Source organism: Rutidosis leptorrhynchoides, chromosome 8 (assembly GCF_046630445.1).
Source record: "Rutidosis leptorrhynchoides isolate AG116_Rl617_1_P2 chromosome 8, CSIRO_AGI_Rlap_v1, whole genome shotgun sequence".
NCBI classification, from domain to species: Eukaryota; Viridiplantae; Streptophyta; class Magnoliopsida; order Asterales; family Asteraceae; genus Rutidosis; species Rutidosis leptorrhynchoides.
In genome coordinates, this window is record NC_092340.1 from 34,269,044 (window position 1) to 34,295,388 (window position 26,345).

Below are 26,345 nucleotides of genomic sequence, written 5' to 3' on the forward strand. Positions count from 1 at the left end.
TGACCTGCAACTTTTTATTTAAACCAAATTTTACACCTTTCATCATTTTTCCAACACAATCAAAACTGCATAATTCATACACAAACTTAAGGAAATAGTTTCTAATATCATTAAACATTCGCAAACATCTTTTAAACATCAAAACATGTTTTCATAATCTAAACCATCATTTGGTCCCAAATTTAACAATAACAAACATGACACATTCAAAACACTAGGCGTTGATAAGCGGTAACCGTAGAGCGTGTTTACAAAAGGGACTCGCAATACCACTTACACTAATGCCAATGCTCCCCTAGCGCTTCAAACGGGCTCCTTACCTTCGCGATGAACCTTAGCACCTAAAACATAAAACATCATGGGAGTAAGCTTTTACACTTAGTGAGTTATAGGAAAGTAGTAAAACATAAAACATAACACTTATCCTTCAACCCATCGGTTGTTTGCTTACTTTCGGATCCGATTCATTCATACCATAGGCATGACTTACTAGGCCAACCCTAGTAATCATACCTAAGCTAACCATAGACATACTAAATATGCCTAAGCTATCATCATTTCATTTCATCATCATTTCAAACATAGACATTTAATGTGTCTAAGCTAAAACAAACCATAGGCAAGATTACTAGCAATGTAATAACCTTGCCTAAGCTAAACATCAACCATAGATACAGTTATTAGGCTAACCTAATAATTCTATCTAAGCTACATATATAGTGCACTTAGTCGTTACTCTCTTGCACGGATGCAATCCGAGAACACTAAGCCACTCTTGACCCGCCCATATTACCCCCTATAAACTCACCTTGCTTAATTGAATTTCCTTGATCACTTGTAACCTCTTTTCCTTGATTAGCACCTATACATGAGCTAATCCCATTAATCACACAACTCAACAAAATCACAACTTTCATGAATCATTGCATCTTTCTATACTTATACATACACTTAACCCCCTAATCACAACATACATACATTCTAGCCTTGATCTCATCTTTTCTAAGATAAGAATATTACCAATTAAACTTCATAACTTTAATCATGTACATTACTAGTTCATCTCTTTTAGTAATACATGCAACTTTCCACCAATCTTTTCATTATTCATTTAATAAGTTGCATACAATCCAATTCCATTACTAACACCCTTAAGTTATTACTTAATCAAATTCCATAACTTACAATAATAACAATAACTCAAACATGAACATCCTTCTTCAAAATTACTAACTAAAACACATGAACATCTCATTGAGACATTTTATCAAACACTTGGTGTGCATGACTAGAAATTTAACTAGAACATCACTAAATTCATCATATTCATACCATAAATCCAAAATGCAAGTTCATGCTTAATTCTTCTTCCAAAATCAATGACAATTTCATTTTAACTTAAACAATTGTGCACCATTCAACAACTAGCAACTTCTTAAGCATAAATCTCATCATTATCACACAATAAAAGCAATACATAGACATAAAATTCATACCTTGACTTTTAGAGTTTAAGAACCCTAATTGTGCACAAAGAGAGTGAAATTGGAAGATTAAAGCTTGCTAGAGTGATTAAGGTGTGTTAGATTTCACAAATCTTCAATTGCATGAGTCTAATTTCAACAATTTGTGGTTTCTTCCTCCTTCTCCCTCAACATCGACATACACACACATACAGGAGGTTTTTCTGTATAATTTTTGTGAATAACTCAATTTCCAGCATTTTAATTCCTTTTTATTTAAATTAACTTTGGCCTAATTGCACTTTCTACCCTCCCCATCACATCTATTGCTAGGAAGGTCCTTAATTCTAACTTTGCACCATTAGTCCTTCTTAACTTAACCAATAAACTTAACTTTTGTCCATTTAACATAAAATAACTTTTACCAATTAATTTCTTAGCAATAAAATTTCACATAAAATAATACCTTAAATAATTGGGATGTTACAACTCTCCCCCTCTTGGATCGTTCGCGTCCTCGCGAACCATTCTTGATGCAACGACGGATAATACTTCATGAGCCATTCTTCGGGTTCCCATGTATATTCGGAACCTTTTCTAAATTGCCATAATACCTTCAACAATATAACTGACTTATTTCTCAAGCGCTTAACCTTTTGCTCCAAAATCTTTATTGGCTTCTCCGCATATCTTAACTTATTATCGACCTCAATTTCATTCAAAGGAACATAGGTTGATTCATCCACCAAACACTTTCTCAATTGCGACACGTGAAACGTGTCATGTATATTACTCAATTCTTCGGGTAAAGCCAAACGGTAGGCTACCTTCCCAACTTTCGCCACTATCTCAAATGGTCCCACGAACCTTGGACCCAATTTTCCCCTCTTTCTAAAACGAATGATGCCTTTCCATGGAGAAACTTTTAGCATCACTCTATCACCTACTTGAAATTCTATCGGTTTTCTCCTTTTATCTACATAAGACTTTTGTCGATCTTGTGCCGCCTTCATTCTTTCACGAATTTGGTCGATCATCTCGGTGGTTTGTTGTACTATTTCCGTGCTTCCTAATTCTCGTTGACCCACTTCGCCCCAACAAGTCGGGGTTCTACACCTCCTTCCATACAACATCTCATATGGTGCCATTCCAATTGTAGAGTGATAACTATTGTTGTATGAAAACTCAACTAAAGGTAAATGAGTATCCCAACTTCCACCGAAATCGATGACACATGCTCTCAACATATCCTCAAGAGTTTGTATAGTCCGTTCACTTTGACCATCCGTTTGCGGGTGAAACGCGGTACTTAAATATAACTTAGTACCCATTTCCTCTTGAAACTTTCTCCAATATCGTGAGGTAAATCGGGTGTCTCGATCCGAAACTATAGAAACCGGCACTCCATGCCTTGCAACAACTTCCTTCATATACAACTTAGACATTGCTTCCGATGACGAAGCTTCTCTTATTGCCAAGAATAATGCACTCTTAGTCAATCTATCAACAATAACCCAAATTGCATCGTGTTGTCTAGGGGTCTTAGGCAACTTAGTCACTAAATCCATTGTGATATGCTCCCATTTCCAAACCGGTACCTCTAAAGGTTGCATCTTACCATAAGGCATTTGATGATCGGCTTTCACTTGAAGACAAGTAAGACACTTATGCACATACTTAACTATATCCCTCTTCATTCCCGGCCACCAATAGTCTTTCCTTAAATCTCTATACATTTTCGTAGCACCGGGGTGAATCGAATACTTAGATTTGTGAGCTAAGTCAAGGAGCTCACTTTTAACACCGCTTTGCAAAGGTACCCAAATTCTCCCATATCTAAGTCTTAATCCACGAGAATCTACCACAAAATCATCAACTTGCCCCTTGATCCTTTCTTTTCTCACGTTTTCGGGCGATAATGCTTCACCTTGTGCAACACGAATATCATCAAATATTTGAGGTGATATTACCATGGCCAAACTCGTTATCTTAATCGGTTGGAGACTCGACTTCCTACTAAGAGCATCCGCTACCACGTTCGCTTTTCCGGGGTGATATAAGATCTCACAATCATAATCTTTCACCAAATCGAGACCTCTCCTTTGCCTATCATTCAGATCCCTTTGATCAAATAAATATTTTAAGTTCTTATGATCGGTATAAATGGAAAACTTAACACCATAAAGATAATGACGCCAAATCTTTAAAGCAAAAACTACGGCCGTCAATTCTAAATCATGCGTATGTTCCTTCAATTGTCGGGAAGCATAAGCTATGACCTTCCCATTTTGCATCAATACACACCCTAAGCCTTTCTTAGAAGCATCACAATAAACCGTCATGTTCTCATTCCCTTCCGGTAAAACCAATATGGGCGCTTGAACAAGCTTCTCCTTAAGGAGTTGAAATGCTTGTTCTTGCTTTTCTTCCTATTTCCATGGCACACTTTTACGAGTCAACTTGGTGAGTGGGGTGGCTATTCTAGAAAAATCTTGTATAAACCGTCGATAATACCCCGCTATGCCTAGAAAACTCCTAACCTCGGTAGGATTCGTAGGTGGTTCCCATCTCATAATTGCTTCTATCTTTACCGGATCAACACAAATACCCTTCTTATTAATGACATGACCCAAAAATTGAACTTCACGAAGCCAAAACTCGCATTTAGAGAACTTAGCAAACAACCTTTCTCTTCTTAAAGTCTCTAATACTTGTCTTAAATGCACCGCATGTTCCTCTTCATTCTTAGAATATACCAAAATGTCATCAATGAATACAATTACAAATCTATCAAGCATCGGTCGACAAACTCTATTCATCAAATCCATAAACGCGGCCGGAGCATTTGTTAACCCAAACGGCATAACCACAAACTCATAATGACCATACCTCGTTCGAAAAGCCGTTTTAGGAACATCTTCTTCCCTCACTTTCAATTGATGATAACCCGACCTTAAATCTATCTTTGAAAAGAAACTTGTACCTTGTAGTTGATCAAACAAATCGTCTATCCTCGGCGACGGATACTTATTCTTAATAGTGACCTTATTCAATTCTCTATAATCAATGCACATTCTCATAGTTCCATCCTTCTTTTTCACAAATAAAACTGGAGCTCCCCATGGTGAACTACTGGGACGTATAAAACCTTTATCTATCAAATCTTGTAATTGAGTCATCATTTCTCCAATCTCCGACGGGGCTAATCGATAGGGAGCTTTGGCAATTGGCATGGCCCCGGGTATCAAATCTATTCTAAACTCTACCTCTCGTTCGGGAGGTACACCGGGCAATTCACTTGGAAACACATCCGGAAACTCGTTAACTATCGGTACATCATCTAATTCAACAATTTTTTTCGAATTATCAATGACATGTGCCAAAAACGCACAACATCCATGAGACAAAAATCTTTTAGCCCTAGCATACGTGCATATAGGAATAGCACGCCTAGCTCGCTCCCCATAAATCCATATAACTTTCCCACTTGGCGATTGAACTAACACAATTTTCTTACGACACAAAATTATCCCTTCATTGTCATCTAACCAATCCATACCCACAATTACTTGAAATTCCCCCATATGCATGGGTATTAAATCAATGACAAACTTTTCATCATCCAAAACAATTTCACACCCCTTAATGACACTATATACCATCACGGTTTTATTATCCGCTATTTCAACCTCTAATGGGTGTTCTAACATACTTGGGGTCATATTAAAATGCTTACAAAAAGAATACGATACAAACGACCGCGTAGCACCGGAATCAAACAAAACATGCGCAGGTAAAGAGTTTACAATAAAGGTACCTGACACCACATTTTGGGACTCCTTCGCTTCGAGTGCGGTAATCTGATGAGCTCGGGCCCTTGGTCGGCTATCACTAGTCTTCGGTTCCGTCTTAACCTCTTTCTTAACGCTACCACTAGCTAAATCCTTCTTGTATTCCGGACATTCGGCTTGAAAGTGACCTTTCTCAAAACAATAATAACATTGCTTACCTTTCTTAGGACATTCGGCGGCCCTATGACCCGGTTTCCCGCAAGAGTAACAATCAGTGGTACCCGCTTTACATTCACCCGTATGATTCTTACCACACCTAGTACACGACTTGGCTTCTTTCCCACCGCTCTTACCCGACACAAAACTCCCTTTTGACTTGTGCGGGGATTCGGAACCAAACTTACCCTTCTTCGGACTAACATTATGCATCGCCTTAGAGTCTTGATCTAACTTTCGCTTAAACGCCGCCTTCTTCCTAAGTTCATGCTCTCTAACAAGTGCTCTATTCATCATTTCGGCTAACGTCTTATAAGTGCCCTTGTCGATAAATTCACTTATCTCGGGATTCAACTTTTCATGATAATGATCCATCATCAACTTGGGACTTGACACAAATTCCGGACAAAAACGAGACTTATCATTGAACTCGGCATTAAACTCGGTCACCGATTTACTTCCATGCTCTATATTCATAAACTCGGATTTCAACCTACTAACCTCGGCGGGTGGAGCAAATTGGGTCATAAACATTTCACGGAACTTGTCCCATGAGAAACTTGTAGCCACGTCTCGCCCATGAGACTTAACTATGAAATTCCACCACTCATAACCACTACCCTTCATTTGATGAGCCGCATAAATTACCTTTAAATGCTCGGGGCATTCACACAACATAAAAGTTTCTTCAATCTCATCGATCCATCTTTGACTAACAATTGGGTCAACCTTACCATGAAACTCCGGGGGATGGCAATTTGCAAAGTTCTTATATTCAAATCGATCATCCTTCCTTCTTGGGGCTTCTACCTCTTCTTGTCTTACCCCACTTCCCCCTTCGCCTCTTAAAGTAGGGTTATTAGCAATAAAAGTCTTTAACTTCTCGTCTAATTAATCGTTTATCAATGTCTTGATCTTTTCTAACAAGGTTGGGGTATAACGTATCAAGGCTTGCCCTATTTGCCCCGAAATGTCATTTGGCATGTTAACTTCTTCGGATTCATTTTGAGAGTCTTCAATAGACTCCATGGATGGGGTGTGGACGTACTCGTCGTCCTCCTCATTACCTCTATTCGGTGATACAATAGCCATTCTGAAAATTACATTCAACTCGTTAGTTCAAATACCTACATCATCATCATAACCAAACAAATCGAAAGAATTCCTAACTCGATTCACCATGACCATAGTAGACGTTCATGTGTACTAAAATGAAGTAATAACAATGGCCTGTTGTTATTACACCATTCCATTACACATTTAATCTACTAAGACATCATGGCTAACGAGTATCAAACTCCTTACATAAACCAATCATAATCTCAATCATTAAACTACAAGTCTCGTCAACGACTCTACCCTATGGAGCATGGCACAACTATTCGACCTTAACACTTATGCAAGTCCTAAACCGCTTATCATTTCATAACAATGGTTTAAGCCTAGATAATCCCTATCGTGGGTTATCCAAGTCCCTTAAACCACAGCTCTGATACCAACTTTTAACGCCTTTAAACGAGTAAATTTTTTTTTTTTTTGAAAAACAGAGTCACTGCCCGGACAAGGCATATGCCGCGGCGCGGTTTGCCTTGTCGCGGCGCGACACAACGCGGGAAACATTACACATCTTAACCCAGTTTCTGATATCAACTTCAGGCCATTGCCGCGGCGCGGAGGGCTTTGCCGCGGCGCGACACAACTCGTGTCCAGGATCTGACCTGCAACTTTTTATTTAAACCAAATTTTACACCTTTCATCATTTTTCCAACACAATCAAAACTGCATAATTCATACACAAACTTAAGGAAATAGTTTCTAATATCATTAAACATTCGCAAACATCTTTTAAACATCAAAACATGTTTTCATAATCTAAACCATCATTTGGTCCCAAATTTAACAATAACAAACATGACACATTCAAAACACTAGGCGTTGATAAGCGGTAACCGTAGAGCGTGTTTACAAAAGGGACTCGCAATACCACTTACACTAATGCCAATGCTCCCCTAGCGCTTCAAACGGGCTCCTTACCTTCGCGATGAACCTTAGCACCTAAAACATAAAACATCATGGGAGTAAGCTTTTACACTTAGTGAGTTATAGGAAAGTAGTAAAACATAAAACATAACACTTATCCTTCAACCCATCGGTTGTTTGCTTACTTTCGGATCCGATTCATTCATACCATAGGCATGACTTACTAGGCCAACCCTAGTAATCATACCTAAGCTAACCATAGACATACTAAATATGCCTAAGCTATCATCATTTCATTTCATCATCATTTCAAACATAGACATTTAATGTGTCTAAGCTAAAACAAACCATAGGCAAGATTACTAGCAATGTAATAACCTTGCCTAAGCTAAACATCAACCATAGATACAGTTATTAGGCTAACCTAATAATTCTATCTAAGCTACATATATAGTGCACTTAGTCGTTACTCTCTTGCACGGATGCAATCCGAGAACACTAAGCCACTCTTGACCCGCCCATATTACCCCCTATAAACTCACCTTGCTTAATTGAATTTCCTTGATCACTTGTAACCTCTTTTCCTTGATTAGCACCTATACATGAGCTAATCCCATTAATCACACAACTCAACAAAATCACAACTTTCATGAATCATTGCATCTTTCTATACTTATACATACACTTAACCCCCTAATCACAACATACATACATTCTAGCCTTGATCTCATCTTTTCTAAGATAAGAATATTACCAATTAAACTTCATAACTTTAATCATGTACATTACTAGTTCATCTCTTTTAGTAATACATGCAACTTTCCACCAATCTTTTCATTATTCATTTAATAAGTTGCATACAATCCAATTCCATTACTAACACCCTTAAGTTATTACTTAATCAAATTCCATAACTTACAATAATAACAATAACTCAAACATGAACATCCTTCTTTAAAATTACTAACTAAAACACATGAACATCTCATTGAGACATTTTATCAAACACTTGGTGTGCATGACTAGAAATTTAACTAGAACATCACTAAATTCATCATATTCATACCATAAATCCAAAATGCAAGTTCATGCTTAATTCTTCTTCCAAAATCAATGACAATTTCATTTTAACTTAAACAATTGTGCACCATTCAACAACTAGCAACTTCTTAAGCATAAATCTCATCATTATCACACAATAAAAGCAATACATAGACATAAAATTCATACCTTGACTTTTAGAGTTTAAGAACCCTAATTGTGCACAAAGAGAGTGAAATTGGAAGATTAAAGCTTGCTAGAGTGATTAAGGTGTGTTAGATTTCACAAATCTTCAATTGCATGAGTCTAATTTCAACAATTTGTGGTTTCTTCCTCCTTCTCCCTCAACATCGACATACACACACATACAGGAGGTTTTTCTGTATAATTTTTGTGAATAACTCAATTTCCAGCATTTTAATTCCTTTTTATTTAAATTAACTTTGGCCTAATTGCACTTTCTACCCTCCCCATCACATCTATTGCTAGGAAGGTCCTTAATTCTAACTTTGCACCATTAGTCCTTATTAACTTAACCAATAAACTTAACTTTTGTCCATTTAACATAAAATAACTTTTACCAATTAATTTCTTAGCAATAAAATTTCACATAAAATAATACCTTAAATAATTGGGATGTTACACTTGTGGTATGCGAAGTGCTTTATCTCCACAGATAATATCGGCCTTTATCTTACTCAATCAATCCATACCGACGATTACGTCAAAACTTCCCAGTTTAATAGGTATCAAATCAATTTCGAAATCTGCACCAGCTATGTTGATAATAGCTCCACGACTAATATGGTCAACCTTTTCAAGTTTTCCATTTGCTACCTCGACAAGCATACTTTCTTTTAACGGGACTAATGACCAATTAATCTTATCGCAAAAATGTCTACATACATAACTTCTATCCGCACCAGTATCAAACAAGACAGAAGCTAAAAGATTGTTGATTTTGAATATACCTGTCACCAAGTCGGGGTTATCGCGTGCATCCCTTGCATTAACATTAAAAGCTCTAGCACGCGGTGGTCTGCCATCCTTTCGTTTGTTCGGGCACTCGTTTCTGAAATGGCCCGTCTGCCCGCATTCGTAACACTTTTTCGGCCCGTTGGTGTTCGGCCTCCCTGTCATCGTGGTAGTCTTGCAGTCTCTACCGATGTGCCCGCTCTTCTTGCACTTCTCACAAACAGCATTACAATACCCGGTGTGGTGCTTGTAGCACCTCTTGCATTGTGGTAGCGTGCCTTTGTAGTTCGGGTTGGAGTTGTTGTTGTTGGGGTTGGGGTTGTTGTTGTTTTGCCTGAACCCTTCATGTCGCTTCGTCGAGTTTTGATCATAGTTTCTACCCCTGTTGTTATTATTGTTGTTGTGGTTGTTATCCCATTTCCTCTTTTCGCTACTACCAGCTTCATACTTAGCCTTCTCCGGCTCATCAATAAGGATCTGATTCATGAGAGTATGCGCCATGCGCATTGCTTCGGGAACATTCGATGGTTTGGATGAGGTGACATTTCCTTTGATGGACTTAGGGAGTCCCGAGAAGTATTTCTCCATGCGCTTGAATTCGGGGGTGACCATGGTCGGACACATAAGAGCCAACTCCAAAAACCTACGGTTGTAACTGTTAAGGTCGTTCCCTACGGCCTTTAACTGCAGAAATTCGATTTCCATCTTCTGAATTTCAGTTCTTGGGCAATACTCATCAATCATAGCCGCCTTGAATTCCTCCCATGGCGTAGCATACGCCTCATCGATACCTTTCGCTTGAGCTAACGTGTTCCACCACGTTAGCGCGCCGTCAGATAGCGTGCAAGATGCAAACTTGGTCTTATTGTCCTCCAAACAGTTGCTAACTCGGAATACTGATTCAAGTTTTTCGAACCATCTGGTGAGACCAACTGGTCCCTCGGTGCCGCTGAAGTTATGCGGTTTGCAGCTCTGGAATTCCTTGTATGTACACCCATTTCGAACGGGTGGGATAACTGGTGGTGGTGGCGGTGGAGCTTGGAGATTTCTTTCTGCTAGGGCTGCAGCGACCCGTTCGCTGATCATGTCCTCAATCTGGGCGGCGGTAGGTGTGGTTCTTCCGTTAGCCATGGTATTCTAAACAAAAATTTTGACCCAAGTCAAAATCCAGCATGCAAGTAGTAGTAATACAGTATATAGTGACCAACATGGAATCAAAACATCACATGTTATTAAATAATGCATCTAGGTACAAATACCACAGAATCATCGTACAGCAATGTAAATAGAATATCGTGCAAGAATTAAATAACGCAAAGTTCCATTCATTAATAATAATAAGTTTCATACATCTGAATAAGTTCGTACAATACATATGAAATACATGAAACTATATCTAGATTACATCATGAAATCTAAATACAAGGTCCTACGGTGAAGGCGGGTGAACTGCTCCTCGAGCCAACTGCTCCTCGAGCCAACTGCTCCTCGAGCTCAGTGACTCAAGCTCGGAGAGTCTCAACCTCCCTCATCAGTTCCTCGTTAGAGGGAGCTGGTGGGGCAGGCGGTGCAGGTGGGGCGGGTGGTGCCGGTGGTGCTGATGCAGACGGTCCGGCTCCGGATGTAGACGGTACGTCCCTAGATGTAAGTGGTCCGTATCTAAATCTAGGTGGTACGGTTCCAGGAATAGTCAATACGTAACGGGGAACCTTACGTATCTGTGGGTCGGCAGGGTATGGCACAACTCGTTTACGAGCAGTAACCCTACGACGATGGCCAAAAGCATCAGTAAAAGCACGACCTCCATTCACCCCTGGAATGACGGTGCCGTCGGAACGGTACCGCTTCTTCGGCGGGGTGGAGGGTGCCTGAATAGGTCTATCAGCAGGATCCTCATCATCGCTGGAGTCGTCTGATGATGAAGAATCGGCGGATGATGAGTCATCCGAATCGTGTGGTGGTGACACTGGTGGCTGAGCTGGTAATCCGAAGCGTCCGAAGGCGGCCAACATCAGTCTGTGTTTGCCTGGAGGAATCACGACTAAACGTCCGTCAGGAGTGAGTCGGCAAGGTGTGCGCATGTGGTTACGAAACGGCCCTTCCCCGAACTCCGCGGGGATCTCAATACCACCAATGCGGGGCTGTGACCTCGAGGGTCCGGGAGCAGACACTGGGGCAGGTGCACTAGTACCAGCTCCGGAAGTAGAAGCGCCGGGATCACTAGTGGGTGTCGGGGCCGGTGTATCGGCAGTAGCAGCAGCAGGTGTAGCAGTAGGTAGGGCGACGGGGTCTGAGTCTGTACTGCCCGAAATGCCAGCAGGTGGAACATCCGACATCTGAACAAGGAAAAATAAATTTTCCATGTCAGTATGTCATAAAGCAAGCAAATAATAGGCCAACAGTTTAAATCATGTATAACATTAACTAGCATGGCAATAACAGTAATTCGTACGAAAGTAGCATGCAATCGAAAGCAAGTAGCATCATGCAGTAGTGAAATCATGTAATATCATATGGCATATAGCAGTAACAGTAAGCAGCAGCATGCAGCAAGTTCAGCAGAAACACGTAAACTAGCAAGTTGTAGATTAGTCCTATTAGTGAATCCTACTCGGGTCGGTCTTAGACTCACTAATGCAACCTAATTCCCTACAACCAATGCTCTGATACCAAATGTGATGCCCCGTACAAAACCATCGTGTACGAATCATCAACAACAGGATCATTACAAGGTTAAGTACTATATGCTGTAATTAAAGAAATTGCATTCGCGATAAAAAGGTGATGTCATAACCGACATCAAATGTTTTACATTTCAAAAGCATGCTTCACTAAGTAGAAGTAAAATAAATAAGTGTACGTGACCCCAAAGGTCGTTACATAACATAGTTTCAAAAGTAAATAAGTTTGAATGCAAGATAAGTAGTCATGCGATAACAACTCTAAGCAGCGGGTTCTACAGCACGACTAGTACACAGCGGAAGCAACCTCAAGCACCTGAGAAATACATGCTTAAAAACGTCAACACAAAGGTTGGTGAGCTATAGTTTAAGTATAACAGTATGTAAGGTAGGCCACGAGATTTCAGTGCTACAAAGAGCGTTTCAAAACAGTATGATAAAGTATATGTTAACCGTGGGCACTTGGTAACTAACTTAACGTTTAAAATACCCCCTGAAAGTACACTTGGCGAGTGCGTATGTTTACGAAGTATTAAACACTCGTTGACTGCTAGCGCGACTAGCCCGAGTGGGGATGTCAAACCCTATGGATCCATATCTAAGATTCGCGTTCACCGGTTCATAAACCAATGATTAAACGTTACCGAGCTAAAGGGAATGTTTCTGCCGTTATATAACCCACACATATATAAGTTTAAGTACTCATGCCTAGTATGTAAAACATAAAATCCGCATGTATTCTCAGTTCCCAAAATAAGTTAAAGTAAAAAGGGAATGCTATAACTCACAATGATATGTAGCGGTAAAGTAGTAGTCGGGAAAGGTGTGCAAGTAAATGGTCCGAAGTCCTCAACCTAAGTCAAATAGTACTAAGTCAGTAAATCGTCTTAATAGGTTTAAAAGTATGTAATTAAGGTCTTAAGGGTCATCATCATTCATCATCAAACAAAAGGCGTAAAGTAAGTTTCGTTTATGAAAGCAGTTTTCAACAAAGTCTGACTTCAGTCAGTCACCACAGCCTCTACCCTTACTGAATTAAGGTGAGACCAGTGGCCATGGCTCCGTCTATGAGTCCCTTAAGTGTGGTAAAATTTACAGAAGCAAACTCGTCTTGGTTTGACCATGGCGACGGTCTAAGTGCGAGTAGGTCAGAAATTTCTGCACAACGTTAAAGGACATAGTGACGATCGGAGGGCCATAAATCCTAAACCGTAACTCGGATTAAGACGAGTCCTATATGAAAAGTTATCTACTCGAAAAGTTCTATCTAAAAATAAAGGTTAGAACAGCCCAGGTCTACTGGTCTGTTCCAGAATCATCAGGTCAGTAGGTTTTGGACAGAACAGTGAGTTTAAAAGGGTTCCAGTGGTCTTGGTGCTTGATGTTCATCATGGTTCTCATCCTTGATGCATATAGCTTCAAGTGTACAACTCATTGATGTATCTACATCATCTTAACCAAGTCTTGACCATCATAACCCTAGTGCAAGTCTAAGACATGAAGCACAACTCACTTAAGAGTTGTATGAAGTTTGATGAACCAAAGTTACATCAAAGTCTTAGATCTAACACATACATGAACTATAAACTTGAAAGTTAACTAACTAATCAAGATCATAAGTAGTAGAACATAGTTCTTAGTTTGATCTTGAAGATCCAAGACTCAAAAGTCTAGATCCAAAGTTATATTTAAAGAAAACTTGTTTGTGTGTTCTTGAACTTCCAAGGTTAACTTAATTTGTTCAAGAGATATGAGATCAAGACTGACTTGTAGTACTTGACCATATAAACTAACTACATGAAATTAAAGTGCATAAATTGAAGAAGTAAACTTAGATAAACAAGAAAAGGTTCATGGTTGTTCATACTTTAAAGATTCAAACCAAAGTTTGATCTTTAGAAAGTAAACTTTAAAGTTTACTTCATGAGCTTCAAGTATGGGTTTATCAACACATGAACATAAAGCTTTTTAAAAAAAATAACAAATGTAGAACATAATTTGAAAGTAAATGTTCTTGTTGTTCTTGCTTTAACAAGATAAAATGAAGAATCAAACTAACAAGTTTGATTCTTGAAAGCTAGTAAGTAAGTAACAACAACAAAGTAAGCAAACTACAAGTAACAAAAGATGAATCAAACAAAGAATGATGATGATTACACATGTATGAATTCGGTTTTAAGAAGAAAAGAAGAAGAGAAAAAGTCTTCAAGATTACTTACAAGAACTAGAGAAAAGAGAGAAAAGAGAGGAAAAAGAGTTGCAAGTATGTGTGTGTTTGAATGGGAGAGAATGCAAGTGAAGTAGTATTGCATAAAATGAAACAAAAAGGCACTCCCAAGGCCTCAAGAATTCGGCCACCTGCAGCTCACAAAGGGGGGAGGGTTTTGTTTGGTGGTCTCTAGCATGTAAAGCTTCAAAAGTCGGATAAAATGGGTGTTTGCATGGGAATGAACAAGTAACTTGATTCTTTACTAAGTTAACTAACTAGTTACATGTTAAATGGTGCTTACAAGTTGCAAGAGTGGGCTAAATGGTCCATTACAAAATGTAGGGTGGGCTTGGAAGTCCAATAACATGAGTCCATTACACTAACAAAGCCCAAGTTCAAATAAATCACAAGTTAAACCAATTAAAGCCCAAGTAATTAACCAACAACCTTAGTTAATTAAAATGATTAATAAACTAATCATGAATGTAAATAATATGTGAAAATATTATTCGTGTAAGTTCCGGGTGTCACAAAGACGTTTCGGGCAATTAAAGTCAAGTTCGGGCAATCATGGCAACATGTAAATGTAATAACGTACATTCGTTTAATCACACGTATTAATAATAATAATTATTAATAAATAAACGTTGGAAATTCCAGGGTCGTTACACCGGGACCCGACGGGTTCAACATGCACTTTTTTAAGAACTATTGGGAAGTTGTTAAAAAGGAACTTATTGATGCTATTATTTGGTTTTGGGATAAGGGTGAATTCTCGCGGGATTGTAACGATTCTTTTGTCACTCTAATCCCGAAAAAGACCGATCCACTTAGCCTTGGTGACTTTCGGCAAATTAGTCTTATTGGTAGCTATTACAAGATTGTCGCTAAGATGATGTCGAACCGACTAAAGAGAGTTATTCCATCCCTCATCGGACCAGAGCAAAGTGCTTTTATTAAGGGTCGTTTTATTCTTGATGGTGCATTGGTGGTTAACGAGAGCATAGATTACCTAAAAGCAAAAAAATCAGAAACGTCTTCTATTTAAAGTCGACTTTGAAAAGGCCTTCGACTGCATTAATTGGGAATTTTTGGATGAGGTCATGAGGAGCATGGGGTTCGGGGATAGGTGGCGTAAATAGATAATGTCATGATTGAGTTCGGCTTCCGTTTCGGTGTTAGTCAACGGGTCACCCACAAAAGAATTTACCCTTAGCCGTGGGGTTCGTCAAGGCGATCCTCTTTCGCCATTTCTCTTCATTCTTGCTTCCGAAGGGTTAAACATCCTTGCTAAAGCCACCACCGAAAAAGGCTTATTCAAAGGCGTTGAAATTGGTAGTGATAAAATATTGCTATCTCACCTTCAATACGCGGACGACACCATCTTTCTTGGAGTATGGAACCGGGCGAATGTATTTAGCTTGCAAAAATTACTCAAGTGTTTTGAACTTGCTTCGGGATTAAAAGTCAATATTCACAAAAGTTGTTTATACGGTATTGGTGTTAACTTCGATGAAGTTAACCACATTGCTAATCGAATTGGTTGCAAAGTCGGTAAGTTCCCCTTCACTTATCTCGGGTTACCAATCGGTGCCAAAATGAACAAAAATAAAGATTGGAACCTGGTGATTGAAAAAATTAAATCGAGACTCTCGGATTGGAAAATGATGTCATTCGGGGGAAGAGTGGTTCTTATTAAATCGATCTTGAATAGCCTTCAATTATATTTCTTCTCGCTTTTTCGTGCCCCACCATGTGTAATCAAATTACTTGAGAAAATTAGACGTGTGTTCTTCTGGGGCGGGTCGGAAATGGGGTCCAAAATTTCTTGGGTTAAATGGGAATGTGTTATGTCATCTTACGAGTCGGGCAGGTTAAACATCGGGTCCTTAAATGTACAAAATTTAGCTTTACTTGGGAAGTGGTGGTGGAGGTTTTATACCGAAACCGATTCTCTTTGGGTCAAAATCATACGTAGTATTTATGGTGCTCATGGCGGTCTCAGGGTGGGGAGTGAATCTCTTCACTCATCGACCCCCGGTATTTGGCATAATATTGTGTTGGCAGGTCATTCCTTGGAGGAGTTAAATGTTCCCTTCAGAGACTCTTTCAGCAGGAAAATCGGTGATGGATCAAAGACTTTCTTTTGGGACGAGTTATGGATCGGCGGACAGGTTCTAAAGGATGCGTTTCCCAGGCTATATCGATTAGAAACTGCTAAGGAAGCTCGAATCACAGATCGAGTGGACTTGGGTACATCAGCAATCTCATTTAAATGGGCCTGGGCCCGTGAACCAACGTCAAGAACCAAAGTTGAATTAGTTTCGCTGGAGCAGATGATCAATTCGTACCAGTTTGCTCGAGATAAGTCAGATTATTTTCATTGGTCGCTCGCAAACGATGGAAGACTCACGGTTAGAAGACTTTCGAAGCTTATCAACGAACAATTATTTCCTAGTGTGCAAACTAATCTCGGAACCTTAAAGAATAACTTAGTTCCAAAAAAGCTTGAGATTTTCGTATGGAGATCTTTAAAAAAGAGGTTGCCGGTTCGAATGGAATTGGACAAAAGGGATATCGACTTACATAGTCTTAGGTGCCCCCTTTGTGACGATGACTTAGAATCGATGGACCACGCTTTGATGTCTTGCAAGCTTTCTTTGGACATTTGGAATCGTATTTTCAAATGGTGGGGTATTAATCAAGGTGCTAACCTTGACATATTCGAGTTTCTTCGTGGAAATATTCCGGCTAATATATCTAATCTTGGAAAGAAAATATGGCAAGCGGTTGTGTGGACTACTTCATACTACATTTAGAGGAATCGCAATAATAAGGTTTTTCGTGACACGTCGTAGACGGCTCCTGTTACCCTTAATGAGATCCAAGTCAAGTCTTATGAATGGATTTCACATAGGATAAAAGGAGTAAAGATTGAGTGGTTTTCATGGTTAAATAATCCAAACGTGTACCTTAGCATTAGTTAGATTGTCGTGTTAGGTTTGCTTCCTTTGCAAACATCGTCGTGTATTGCTTTGCTCTTGGTTCATGGCAAATGGCCATGTACCTTGACAACTCTTGTATATATCCCTTTTGAGTTATTAATATATTACTTTGTTTTTCAAAAAAAAAAAGTACTTTATGTAGATAAGGTAAATTATTATAATTAGTTATGCGGTTGGTTTGATCGACAAGTAAAGTAATAATTATCGAAATCGGAGTATTATGTAACTACACAAAAAAGTTATGGATGCGAAACTTAACAAGAAATTAACAAACTGAACCTCTCATATATATCAAATCATCTATCCATATCTCATACAAATAAAAAAAAATACTATAATCAATGTAAAGATAAAGATGGATATAATAGATAATATAGTGTAACTATTAACTACTAACTAATGATTGAAAAGTGGTCAAAAACAAACATTGATAGCGTAGTTGTAGAAGTCCCGAATTGGCATAACTAATTTGCATTTTATGACAAATTGTATTGCCATTTTTTTTCAAAAATAACAAAAACCTTATTAATAAATCAAGAAAAAATACAAAGACAACTCGAACCACCAAATCAAGCAACTAAACAAAACAAAACAAAACGATACTACCCAAAATCAAAACCTAAAAACAAAAAGTTGTACAAAGCCAAAAGAAAAAAAAGATGGCGAAAAATCAAAACCATCATGCCTGATTCCGAACCCTCTACTTTCCAAACGGTAACCGACAAACTACAATACCCGTTAAGAAACACACAAAAACAGTAACCTACAAAAAGTAAATCAAATATCCTCGACATTAAACTGCTACTAATTACGGAGTATTAATTATCCTGTTGGAAACGCAGGCTAGAGATTAAAATAGCATGCTTTCACTTTATGTTGAAAATGAGTTTTTAGTTAGTGTCACAGAGCATGCTTATACCTCCACTTAACTTTGAACCCTTCTATTGGGCCTCTTTTAATCTTATTATGGCCTTTTGCTTTTATATCACTTTTAATCTTAATCGAATCTAATAATCATCATTATAAATTATGATAATGATTCTTAGATCCCCTTATCATTGACTAAGGTGATGTGTTCCTAAAGTAACAAAATGGCGAACATATAATATCATTCAATAACGAACAACCATTTGTCTTAATGATAAATGTGTTTAAGCTACTTCAATAAATGACGTACAGTAACAATAGTATTCTTTGTGGTCAATAAATATAAAAGCGGATGGGAATGTTTAAGCTACTTCAACTTTTTTTTTTTTTTTGACGTATAGTAACTAGCGGCAAAGGTCCACACATTGTCGAGCTCTCTCGATTACGTCTTGGCTCGGGGCTAAGTGGTGTATGGTTGAATACTTTGTCGTTATCGATTTCAGTACTGTATCTCGGCTATACTCCAGCTTGTCTTGTACAAGTTGTCCCCTCTCCAGTGGCGAATCTAGGATCGAAATTCAATGTGGTCCTAAAATTTTTTCAGATAACTTACTCAAACGAAAAATTGAATGTATCGGTTCGGGTCGGGTCGGGTCGGTTAGGATTGGACCGGGTCATTACAAACATCATTAAAAAAAGTATATGATTAATACAAAAATATCGTTATTCAATCTACCAAATACTAAATGCAACTTTTACTTTTATCTATGCGGTTTCATACGATAAAATTCATTACAGTTGCATCATTGCTAATACAATATAACACATCTTTCTCAATATATGAAATTAGTCAATCATTTATAAATGGATCTCCACCCACAATTTATGATCAGCAAAGCATAATGGAATAAACTTATAAATTTTACTTTCGATTTATCGTTGCTGAAATAAATGATTTCGGGGTTGATGTGGACCTTTTAAAAAAACATAATAATTATCCACATAACACAATCTAAAAGAATAAGTTACATGTTAGAATTGAAAGTTGCAAAATTAAAACAAAACATAGGAGAATAAATCCTACCATATATATGAATATATGTGAATGACAGAATAAAATTGTAGTTCCAGTTTTGCCAAATATTAAAGAACAAAATCGTAATTAGGTCTTGTCGTGTTGCGCAAAAGCGTAAAAGGTGTGTTTGTGTTACCGTGTATGAGAAAACAAAAAGAGTACATTTTTTCTGTATATATTTGCATACTCCGTATTTATTAGTGGCTTATAATATAAAATTATAAGTGGGTTAATTTTTAAGTATTTTTAGTGGCTCAGACTATAAAATTCTAAACTTAAAAATATATGGAGTCCTACAATTATATTTAGTGGTGTTCTGTAAATTTTTTGAAGATCGTTTGTAAAAAGAATTTCGAAACTAGCGGGGTCACGGGACCCCATTGGGGTACATGTAGACTCGCCACTGCCCCTCTCCTTGTAGTAAAAGAAAGACGATGGTTTTTTTCCTGCAAATTCATCTTTAACCATCCCTTCTTGTATAGCTACATTCCATTTATGTTTTTTTCGAGTTTTTACTTGTAATGTTTTAGTCTTTTCGTGTTGTGTAGATTGGTTCTTTGCTTTGAACCACATGTTTTAATCTTTGTTTATTTTAATAAAAGTTTTATTGGCCTTTCAAAAAAAAAAAAAAAAAAAAAAAAAAAAAAGTCCAAACATTATTGAGAGAAATAGTTACAATGGCTCATGCGTTGATATAGAAATGATTTTGTGTTATACCATAAATATTGTTTAATTATTGATATTTACAATACCCAACTAGACGATTGATACACATTTTTTATATTAAAATTACATAAAAATGGATGAAAATATTTACAAGGAAAATGCTAATGACAGGCCTTAGGGCTATCGTTAACACGCTTTAAAATGTTATAAATCTTGATAACCGCCTTTATGAAAATGACTAATAACCATCATGTACAATGACTTAATGCATGTTAACGACAACCCTTAAAGCTGTCGTTAGCAATTTCCTATTTACAAAGAAGGTATGGTAATGGTTTCGTTATAAATCACATCGAACATTGATTGATAACTAGTTTTGGAGGTCCGTGCTTCGCTACGGAGATTAAATCCACATACACATATAATTTCAATACTTTTCTTAATCAATAATAAATAAACGGGTTATAAAATAAAGTAAATTATAAGTCTGCTTCCAAAAATAGATAAAAATAATCATTACCTTTTGTATATAAGATAAAAATATAGGTAAAAAGTAAGTGCTTAAATGGTAATGTAAATATAAAGTATAATATAATGAATGTAATGTTTTAAACTGTGTAATTTTTACCTAAAGACTATTAATATTGGATCGAGGAGTAACATATAACAATATTTTATAATATATATATAAAATATTGTTATATGTTATATATATATATGTATATATATATGTATATATATATATGTATATATATATATATATATATATATATATATATATATATATATATATATATATATATATATATATATATATGTGTGTGTGTGTGTGTGTGTGTGTGTGTCATATTTGTATATGTTCGGTTTCATATTGGCCGGAGGTCTCCTTGAAAGCAATCTCTCTACTCGTCAAAGAGAGAGATGAATTTCTCTGCTTTTGTGAGTGTTTTACTTGGGGTGGAGAAACGACTTTTATTTATTCAAGGATAGATGATGAATTATCTACGTCTCACCTGTAACATCCCGCCTTACCACGATCACAATATTAAGAAAAAGCCGTGCGCCTACGGGCAAAGCGGACAATATTGTGATCGTGGTAAGGCGGGATGTTACATCACCTCTCCTATAACCCATACATGTGGGATTGAGTTTTGTTATTGTGTTGTTGTGTACACAAATATATATATTTTAAAGAAAAATCAAAGAAATCATTTGCTCAATTACTCAACCAACGTTTTAACCTCCAAAACTCACCAATGGGCCTCTGGGCTGGACCGTCTACTAAAAACCCTAATCAGACTATATATTATATAAACAAAATCACTTTTCCATTAATTAACTTATTCTCCGGTCTTCTTTCTCCCTTCTCTCATCCCATATCCCTCATTCTCCTTCTCATTCTTTTCTTGTTATTCTTTTACTTATCATTTACTAAATGTCTAGTTTGTTTAAAAATTATGCTATGGTGTATCTGAAGCTCGTAAATATAATATCAAATTTTTTTTTTTTAGTTTTCCGACTCAAATTTTTGTTTGTATATCGATATACATAATATGTATATTTATAGTTGCAAAATATGTAGCAACTGTGTTTATCTATGGATTAATATTTTATACTACATTGTGGTAAGGGGGAAAAAAATTTGTACTCCATTGTGGTAAGAAAAAAAAAAGAAAAAAGAATTGCTACATTGTGTTTATCTATGGATTAATATTTTATACTACATTGTGGTAAGGGGGAAAAAAATTTATACTCCATTGTGGTAAAAAAAAAAAATTGCTACTGTAGCTACAGTGATTGCTACTGTAGCTACAGTAGCTACAGTGATTTTAGGCGAAGTGGCAAGATATGATTGGTGGGCGATGTCCATATTAAAAAATTATGCTATGGTGTATCCGAAGCTCGTAAATGTAATATCATATTTTTTTTTTAGTTTTCCGACTCAAATTTTTGTTTGTATATCGATATACATAATATGTAAATTTATAGTTGCAAAATACGTAGCAACTGTGTTTATCTATGGATTAATATTTTATACTACATTGTGGTAAGGGGAAAAAAAATTTGTACTCCATTGTGGTAAGAAAAAAAAAAAAAAACTTGCTACATTGTGTTTATCTATGGATTAATATTTTATACTACATTGTGGTAAGGGGGAAAAAAATTTATACTCCATTGTGGTAAAAAAAAAAAAAAATTGCTACTGTAGCTACAGTGATTGCCACTGTAGCTACAGTAGCTACAGTGATTTTAGGCGAAGTGGCGAGATATGATTGGTGGGCGATGTCCATATTCAGCTCAAATTTTTGTTTGTATATAGATATACATAATATGTATATATTTATAGTTGCAAAATACGTAGCAATTGTGTTTATCTATGGATTAATATTTTATACTACATTGTGGTAAGGGGGGAAAAATTTTGTACTCCATTGTGGTAAGAAAAAAAAGAAAAGAAAAAAGAATTGCTACATTGTGTTTATCTATGGATTAATATTTTATACTACCTTGTGGTAAGGGGGAAAAAAATTTATACTCCATTGTGGTAAAAAAAAAAAAAAAATTTGCTAATGTAGCTACAGTGATTGCTACTGTAGCTACAGTAGCTACAGTGATTTTAGGCGAGGTGACGAGATATGATTGGTGGGCGATGTCCATATTAAAAAATTATGCTATGGTGTATCTGAAGCTCGTAAATGTAATATCATATTTTTTTTTTTTTTAGTTTTCCGACTCAAATTTTTGTTTGTATATCGATATACATAATATGTATATTTATAGTTGCAAAATACGTAGCAACTGTGTTTATCTATGGATTAATATTTTATACTACATTGTGGTAAGGGGGAAAAAAATTTGTACTCCATTGTGGTAAGAAAAAAAAAAAATTTGCTACATTGTGTTTATCTATGGATTAATATTTTATACTACATTGTGGTAAGGGGGAAAAAAATTTATACTCCATTGTGGTAAAAAAAAAAATTGCTACTGTAGCTACAGTGATTGCCACTGTAGCTACAGTAGCTACAGTGATTTTAGGCGAGGTGGCGAGATATGATTAGTGGGCGGTGTCCATAATAATAATAATAATAATAATAATAATAATAATAATAATAATAATAATAATAATAATAATAATAATAATAATAATAATAATAATAATAATATTAATATTAATATTAATATTAAACTTGGGGTTCCTTTATTGTAAAAATTTGTCATTGATCGACAAGTAGTGGTGGAGGTTTAAAACCGAAACCACCTCCTTGTGGGTCAAGGTCATAAAAAGTATCTACGGTCCTTCGGGTGGTCTTAATTCGTGTAACGATTTTACTTTCCATTCTACTACCTCGGCGTGGTCTAACATTATTAAAGGAGGATTTTGTATAGATTCCTTGGGCATACCTTTCAAAAATTCCTTCGTCAAGCAAATTGGTGATGGAGCTTCAACCCCTTTTTTGAACGAGAAATGGCTGGGTGACAAGACTTTAAAAAACAGGTTCAAAATATTATTCCGTCTTGAATGTGATTCAGAGGCTTCGGTAAAAGACAGATTGCAGTGGGACGGTTCAAAGTGCATCGGTTCGTGGGTTTGGACTAGATCTCCATCAGGTCGGCTGTTAGGTGAACTGGACGCGTTGAACAACATTGTTAGCTCGGTCACAGTCTGCTCGAGTAAATCAGATTCGTGGGGATGGCAGCTTAATAATGGCAGCCTTTTTCACACAAAAATTCTAGCAGATCTGTTAAACTCCAGATTCGTGGGGATGGCAGCTTAATAATGGCAGCCTTGTACTCGTGGCTCGTTTCAAGTGCCGTTTAGTCGTACCGAAGGCCCGAAACGCTAAACCGATCGTTAAAACGCAACCAAACGTTAATTTATTAAAAACCCAATAAATTAAATATTTTTAAAAAGTTAATAATTAAAAAATTAATTATTAAAATAAACCCAAGCGTTTCGTTGCTCAAAAAGCAGTTATCAAAACCGTAACGTTTTTATCGTATTTCATTATCCGAAATATTTATTCGTATTAATATCAACCCATATTAATTATTGTAACCCTCCAGGGATCAAGTATATATTTATTACACATAAACACATAAAAGTCAAGTAATCGTCGTTAAATAAACTAACGGAAGGTTAACGGAAGTAACGGAAAAAGCAGGGTTGTTACATTACCCACCTGTTATTGAAAATTTCGTCCCGAAATTTTAGTGATCGTCCGCTGAAGTGGTTTCCTCGGGAAACAGTTGTGGGTATTTCAGTCTCATCTGATCTTCACGCTCCCATGTGAACTCTGGTCCTCTTCTCACGTTCCACCGAACTTTAACGATAGGAATTCTGCTTTGCTTCAACTGTTTGACCTCACGGCCCAAGATTTCGAAAGGCTCTTCAATGAAATGAAGTTTGTCGTCGATACGCAGTTCCTCTAATGGAATAATCAAATTCTCTTCGGCTAAGCACTTCTTCAAGTTGGATACGTGAAAAAACGTCGTGTATACCACTGAGTGCTTGTGCAGTTCCAACCTGTAAGCTACCGGTCCAACTCTTTCGGTTATCTCGAACGGTCCAACATATCTAGGGCTCAATTTACCTCGTTTTCCAAATCATACCACACCCTTCCAAGGTGATACCTTAAGCATGACTTTGTCACCAACTTGGAATTCTATGTCCTTCCGCCTAACGTCGACATAACTCTTTTGACGACTCCGAGCCGTTCTCAATCATTCCTGAATCAGTACGACTTTCTCAGTTGTCTCCTGAATAATTTCAGGACCTGTCAACTGACTATCCCCCAATTCGCTCCAACATACAGGAGATCTACACTTCCTTCCGTACAACGCTTCGAAAGGTGCAGCTTTAATGCTTGCATGGTAGCTGTTATTGTATGAGAACTCAGGTAGTGGTAAGTACTTATCCCATCTGTTTCCGAAATCAATGACACATGCTCGCAACATGTCCTCAAAAGTCTGAATAGTTCGTTCGCTCTGGCCATCTGTCTGGGGGTGATATGATGTACTCATATCCAAACGGGTCCCCATTGCATTCTGCAATGACTGCCAAAACCCGAAAGTGAATCTACTATCGCGATCGGATATAATATATATAGGCACTCCATGCTTAGAGACGACTTCCTTAATGTAGATCTGAGCCAACTTCTCCATTTTATCAGTTTCTCTTATCGGTAAGAAGTGTGCAGACTTAGTGAGACGATCCACAATAACCCAAATAGTATCGTAACCTCCCACTGTTCTCGACAGTTTCGTGAAGAAGTCCATGGTAATACCTTCCCACTTCTACTAGGGAATATCTGGTTGAGTTAATAATCCTGATGGCTTCTGATGTTCAGCCTTGACTTTAGCGCAAGTCAAGCACTTACCGACATAGGTACCAATGTCAGCTTTCAAATTTGGCCACCAATAAAACGCCTTCAAATCTTGGTACATTTTATCTTATCCCGGATGAATTGAGTACCTTGATTTATGTGCTTCCTCCAACACTAGTTCTCTCAATCCACCAAACTTTGGTACCCATATTCGATTAGCTAAGTACCGTGTTCTGTCCTCCTTGATGTCAAATTTTTTTATCCATTCCTCTGAGAAATTCAACATCGAAATTTTCTTGTCTCACGGCCTCTCGTTGGGCTTCACGGATCTGTGATGTTAGATTCGTACGGACAACTATGTTAAGCGCTTTAACCCTAAGGGGTTTCTCTCGCTCCTTTCTGCTTAAAGCATCCGCCACAACATTCGCTTTGCCCGGATGGTATTGAAGTTCGCAGTTATAATCGTTAAGTAGTTCCATCCAACGTCGTTGTCTCATGTTGAGTTGTTTCTGATCAAATATGTGCTGTAAACTCTTATGGTCGGTGAAGATAGTAAACTTGGTTCCATACAGGTAGTGTCTCCACATTTTAAGTGAAAAGACAACAACTCCTAATTCAAGGTCATGCGTAGTGTAGTTCTGCTCATGAATCTTTAACTGACGCGATCCATAAGCAATAACCTTATTTCGTTGCATAAGCACGCAACCCATTCCTTGACGTGAGGCATCACAATAAACAACAAAATCTTCACTTCCCTCGGGTATCGACAATACTGGTGCAGTTGTTAACTTCTCCTTCAACAACTGAAATGCAGTTTCTTGCGGTTCTGACCACTCATACTTCTTGCCCTTATGAGTCAACGCGGTTAATGGTCGGGCAATCTTAGAGAATCCCTCAATGAATCTCCTGTAGTAACCAGCTAAACCCAAAAATTGTCGGATCTGAGTTGGCGTCTTTGGAGTTTCCCAATTCTTAACCGACTCAATCTTTGCTGGGTCGACCTGTATTCCATTGGCCCTTACTACATGGCCAAGAAATTGTACCTCTGG